The sequence below is a fragment of the Phyllopteryx taeniolatus genome, unplaced genomic scaffold (assembly GCF_024500385.1).
Source record: "Phyllopteryx taeniolatus isolate TA_2022b unplaced genomic scaffold, UOR_Ptae_1.2 contig_77, whole genome shotgun sequence".
Taxonomy (NCBI): Eukaryota; Metazoa; Chordata; class Actinopteri; order Syngnathiformes; family Syngnathidae; genus Phyllopteryx; species Phyllopteryx taeniolatus.
Genome location: NW_026903745.1, coordinates 53,694 through 60,038, shown reverse-complemented (window position 1 = coordinate 60,038; position 6,345 = coordinate 53,694). Strand labels below are relative to the sequence as shown.

At 42.7% G+C, this 6,345-nt stretch overlaps 2 non-coding genes across 2 annotated transcripts; both read right to left on the bottom strand.

Moving 5' to 3' along the window:
- Nucleotides 1–2,159: 2,159 nt before the first annotated feature.
- trnah-gug (transfer RNA histidin (anticodon GUG)) lies at nucleotides 2,160–2,231 on the bottom strand. The gene has a single exon. It is a non-coding gene; the product is annotated as a tRNA-His (tRNA).
- Nucleotides 2,232–5,453: 3,222 nt separating this feature from the next.
- trnal-caa (transfer RNA leucine (anticodon CAA)) lies at nucleotides 5,454–5,560 on the bottom strand. The gene is made up of 2 exons: nucleotides 5,523–5,560; nucleotides 5,454–5,499 (listed from the first exon to the last, which is right to left on the bottom strand). It is a non-coding gene; the product is annotated as a tRNA-Leu (tRNA).
- Nucleotides 5,561–6,345: the final 785 nt, after the last annotated feature.

Sequence of the window (6,345 nt, the reverse complement as noted above, 5' to 3'; positions counted from 1 at the left end):
AGGCGGAGGGAGGCTACCCTCTCGTCCACCGGGGTGAACCCCAACGTACAGGCGCCGAGCCGGGGGGCAATAAGTATACCCACACCTGCTCGGCGCCTCTCACCATGGGCAACTCCAGAGTGGAAGAGAGTCCAACCCCTCTCGAGAGGACTGGTACCAGAGCCCCAGGTGTGTGTGGAGGCGAGTCCGACTATATCGAGTCGGAACTTCTCGACCTCACACACCAACTCGGGCTCCTTCCCTGCCAGAGAGGTGACATTCCACGTCCCTAGAGCCAGCTTCTGTAGCCGGGGATCGGATCGCCAAGGTCCCCGCCTTCGGCCACCGCCCAGCTCACACTGCACCCGACCCCTATGGCCCCTCCCACAGGTGGTGAGCCCATGGGAAGGGGGACCCACGTTACCCTTTCGGGCTGTGCCCGGCCGGACCCCATGGGTCACACCTATGGGCAATTTAGAGTCTCCAATTCGGGCATGTTTTTGGGATGTGGGAGGAAACCGGAGTGCCCGGATAAAACCCACGCAGGCACGGGGAGAACACGCAAACTCCACACAGGCGGGGCCGGGGATTGAACCCCGATCCTCAGAACTGTGAGGCAGACTCTCTAACCAGTCTTCCACCGTGCCGCCACAAATGATAAATGCACATTTAAAATCGAGGGTTATCGAGGATATATTTGTGGATCTGAAAAACGTGCAAATAATTTGTGTATTTGAAAGACACGTGGGAATCGCGGATATATTTGTGGATCTGAAAAACACGTGCAAATAATTTTGAGCCATATCTCGCCCCATAAGAAAGAAAAGATGCCTCTATATTGAAAAGTCCATCCATTTTCTATAGCACTTACTCATGAGGGTTCACAGGTGAGCTGGAGATTATCCCAGCTGACCTCAGGCAAGAGGCAGGGTACACACTGGACTGGTTGCCAGTCGATGGCAGGACAACTGAGCAGACAAGTCCTCCACGTGGTTGTAATTAAGAATAATGCAATGATGATCATTTCGACTGGTGAACTGGGAAGTGGACAGACAAGCTTGTTTGCATCTGGAAAGGGGAGAAAGCCGATCGTGGATGGAAGCACTTGATTGAAGGGCACAAAATGGACCTGGTGGCTTTCTAATTGCTGGTCATCAGGATTTGTTAGCTGATCAGGATGTATTTTTACACACATTGATATCAACATTCTTCTTAAAAAAAAAACCTCTCTCTTCATAGGAGTTGACGCATCAAGATGCCGTTTGTCTGCAGGTGTTCAAGAAGGAAGAATTGTTTATTATATTGAGTTACTGTATATGTTTGGCATTAAATGAACTTGATATCCAGCTCTTAAATTTGCATTTCCAGTGTAATTAGTGGACTCCCCTTGCCAACTACTAGAGCAAACAGAATTAAAGAAGAAAAAAAACCTTAGAACACCTTTAAAACTATACAAACTCATTTAAACACATAATATATTGCAAGAGAGTAAGAGTAATAGATACAAATATTATCCAAACAGTAAAAAAACTAGAGCAACAACTGCAATAACACTTACAAAAAAAGTCTGCAAGACAGCGGGACTGCAATAAGTGAACCGCGATATAACGGGGTCTTACTGTACTTGGTTACTTCCACCCTTGCAATCACATTTTCGGACTGAAGACTGATTTCACTTGGCATGAACAAATGTTTACTCAACCAGCCTACAAGACACAAAAATTCTCCTTCTCCTCTTTTGCTTCACAAAGTTCCTCCTCGTACGATAACAACATATTATGATGTGTTATGTATATATGTTAATTATAACACAATAAATAATATGACATTGAACTTTTATCATTAGTTATTAACTTTAGGGGTTTCCATTATGTTAGATGCTGTCATGGAAAGACCTGACCGTGTCGACTATGTTGCGTGAGTTAGCGTAACGCAGATGTTTAAGGTGAACGGAACAAATACTGTTCTGAATTGGGTTTAATAGCACATGCAAAACTGTGAACAAGCTAGCCAGGAGTTGAACCTAGAATCTTCTGAGCCGTAGTCAGACACCTTATCCATTGCACCACTAGCGCACGATGGTATTGGGCCATCTGAAAGCCCCTGTGGATGACTTTCACTGTCCCACGCAAACTATTCAAACAGCAGCACTAAAGAAAGTTATTTCTGGGATTCATTCCTGCCGTGACCCGGATTTGAACCGGGGTTGCTGCGGCCACAACGCAGAGTACTAACCGCTATACGATCACGGCTTGCGTTGGTGGAACCTGGCATGAAAGTTGTCTAAAACTGTTGGCTGCAGCAAGGCTGAGGAAGAGCTGCAGGACGCTGAGCCAGGACGACAGTGAATTAATGTGAAGGGCATGATAGGCCTTAAACTGTCGATCAAGCGAATCATCTCAACATTTTACTGTATTGATAAGAATATCAATCAACATTTAATACAGATTACCATTTCAACCGCTTTTATGCTCACATTGTGTCTGGTGATGAAATGCGACACGCATGTCACGCTCCCCTTGATCATATTATTTTATTCCATAAAATAAACATTGAAGCCATAATTTTTTAACAATTAGACAGAATCATAATTATGTTTGCAATTTAACATTAAGCAGAATCATTTTCATCCTATTACATAATAGACTGAAATAACTTTCCCGCGTAATGTTCTTGACAAAATTAAAAAAATATAGCAATTCAGACAAATTTGGACAAACTGTTCTGGAAGTGCACGGTGGACGACTGGTTAGCACATCTGCCTCACAGTTCTGGGGACCGGGGTTTAAATCCCGGCCCCGCCTGTGTGGAGTTTGCATGTTCTGCCTGTGCCTGGGTGGGTTTTCTCCGGGCACTCTGGTTTCCTCTCACATCCCCAAAACATGCGTGGTCGGTTGATTGAAGACTCTAAATTGCCCATTGGTGTTAATGTGAGTGCGAATGGTTGTTTGTTTCTATCTGCCCTGCGATTGGCTGGCGACCGGTTCGGGGTGTACCCCGCCTCCCGCCCGAAGATAGCTGAGATAGGCTCCTGCAGCCCGTGAGCCTCGTGAGGATAAGCGGTGAAGAAAATGGATGGATGTTCTGGAAGTGATTGTTTTATAAGCTGGCACAATTTAGATGGAGAGGCTCCCGGTGAACACAACCAAAGAGCAAAGTTTTTTTGTCCCTCCTGCCTTGCAACGAAGTCCCGAATACTAACCAATGAGCGGTGACCGTGATTTCATCATTTTTGCTGTATACACTGCGTAATACAATTGCCTATCCAGTACGGCAGCCTGACACACGGCATCTCTTCCGGTCGGGTTATTGCTGCTTCCTGTTCCATTCTCTTCCTAATCCCCCAATAAGACCACCGCATCTTCCTCCTCCTTCTTGTTCCAAGACCAGCGCCACCATGGCGTCACCCAGTGACCTCAACCCCTGATGCTGCTAATCATAACAAAACAATAATAATCATAGCAAGAGTTTTGTTATTCATACATAAAGGCAATCCGTGTCAGAAAATGCCATAAATTAAACACACACCCACTTGGAGGGTTTACGCTTTTTTTTATCAAAGTAAACCTGCTCATTTGTTCACATATCAAATAATATGTAAGTATCCCTTAATTGCTTATAGTGTAAATCACAGAGTCAGGTCACAGACAACAAGAGTCAAAGATGCTTGCAATACATAAGGATGAAAGTATTTCACAATTTTGTATCGCAAATTATTTGGCTAACAAATGCGAGGTGCAATAGATAGAAAGACTTCTTTTTAGTACAGTGGACAGTATATAAGCCTGTCACGCGGAAGACTGGGGTTCGATTCACTGACGGGTAGTTGAGTTCATGTGCTCTTTAGCTTTTGGTGGGCAGTGTTGCTGTCTACATTGAGAGTGGAGACTATGAAATAGATGACTGAGAGCTAGCGACTGTTATTATTTTAATACTGTAATAATAATCTGTTTTCTGTATCTTACTGACAGATGAGGAAGGCTATTTCTTTTAATTTTGCTTACTAATGTTGAGGCTGCCGGTTGTCCACATTGTTCAGCCACGGTCGGCTTACCGACATCACACATCATTTGACATATGCACCTTAACAAAACATTTCCTGTTATATTACACCTTATTGTTGACTTGAGGAGTGAGACAAAAGGTTTTAAGTTCAATCACTTTTTCCTATTTTATTTCTGTTTTATTTTATTGACCGGTCATTTAGTCTAATTTTGGATAATAAACCTATTGTTTGCTTAATTTTCTGGTTCAAGCGCAATTGTAGGTTTATGAAATTAACCAAAATCACATTGCGAAATCTGTAGTGACACTTCAAATCGACCATACAAATGTCCCTTTAAAGTTCACAACAATATCAAAATTCAATTCAAAGACAATCGGAATTACAAAGCAATCAAAGAACAATGCTTTCAAATGTCCTTTTTTGACCAAAAAAATCCCAAGAGTCCACAAGCAAGCAAGTCCATTTCTTGCTTTAAGTTAGAGCATTTTGTTTTTGGAGGATTTCCAATGGATTCAAGACATTTCCAATCTTTTTAATGGGGGAAATGGATTTGGCAAATTCAGTCACCGTCACTGTTTAAATGAGTGTATTTTAAGAAGGATTACAAATACACTTTATAGTACACCACCAAAAGTCAAAGTTTCTTTCCAGTCTTATTTCAATCAATCACTTATTTGATATTGACATCACTAAAACATTGGACAAAATGTATGCATTGCTTTAAGGAAGTATGGGTCCTCATGGTCCATATTTCACAAACAAGTTCATTTTAGCGGCACGGTGTAGACTGGTTAGTGCATCTGCTTCACAGTTCTGAGGTCCTGCGTTCAATCCCCGGCCCCGCCTGTGTGGAGTTTGCATGTTCTCCCCGTACCTGTGTGGGTTTTCTCCGGGCACTCAAGTGTCCTCCCACATCCCAAAAACATGCATTAATTGAAGACTCTAAATTCCCCGTAGATGTGACTGTTCAGTTCAGGGTGTACCCCGCCTCCTGCCCGAAGGTAGCTGGGATAGCCTCCAGCATGCCCGCGACGCAAGTGAGGAGAAGCGGCTCGGAAAATGGATTTCTGTACATTTGCATTCAAATTGTCAAAATGAAAGCATTTAAAATCATGTCACTAGTGGGATTTGAACCTACACCTCTATTCGGAGACAAGAAATCCCATTTAGATGGTGCTGAACATTGAGGTTGGCACCTTAGACCGCTCGGCCATCATGACATGCTGAAAATCAGCATGTTTTGCAACATAATTATGAATATATGCCAGCTTTTGAAATTTCATGTATGAAAGTTTCAAATCTTTCTTGTCTAACTGTCTCATTGTCAATGAAACTAGTGACAAAAAAAATTTGCGACACCAGCCATTTTGTGTCAAAAGAATACAGTACTGTAAAGTATTTAAAAAAAAAAAAAGTTAATTTCTGTAAATTTGCATTCAAATTGTCAAAATGAAAGCATTTAAAATGATGTCAGGAGTGGGATTTGAACCCACGCCTCCATTCGGAGACCAGAAATCCCATTTAGAAGGTGCTGATCCTTGAGTCTGGCGCCTTAGACCACTCGGCCATCCTGACACACTGATTGTGTGGGTTTTCTCCGGGCAGACCGGTTTCCTCCCACATCCCAAAACCGCATTCGAGACTAAATTGCCCGTAGGTGTGAATGTGAGTGCGAATGGTTGTTTGTTTGTATGTGCCCTGCGTTTGGCTGGCAACCAGTTCAGGGTGTACCCCGCCTCCTGCCCGATGTTAGCTGGGATAGGCTCCAGCACGCCCGCGACCCGAGTGTGGAGAAGCGGCTCAGAAAATGGATGGATGGATGGATGGATGGATGGAAGTTCATTTTATGTATTTTTTGCTCAAGAAAATTCAACTGGCAGTCATTTCTCATAATATCCAAATGGAGCAATTGGTACACAACTAATTCCGTTTGGAACGCCACTTTTTCCTCGCATGTATACTATGAAGTGGCAGTAATTAGTCATATTTTATGTCGTAGGTGTCAGGTGGAATCCCCTCACCTTCAAAATGACAACTTTTCAAGAAAAAAAAAAGAAAATACAGCTTGCTTGTGTTTCCAAGCACCACTTTGTTCAAATTGGTATTACTATATATCTTATATTGCTGTCATATACTGTATCATTGCATCACTTGAAGAACAGTTAGTACTCCAAAATTGTTCCATCACTAATTTAATGTGCTGAAAAATTGCTGATTTATTAAGATGTCATCATTAAAGTGATACAAACAGAGCGGGAGAGTTCCGCATCCTTGCAAGCCACATGCATGAACCCAATAAAAGCTCTGAAAATATGACAACAATCAGTCCATTTTTTTAAATTTTATGGATGAGATTGAGG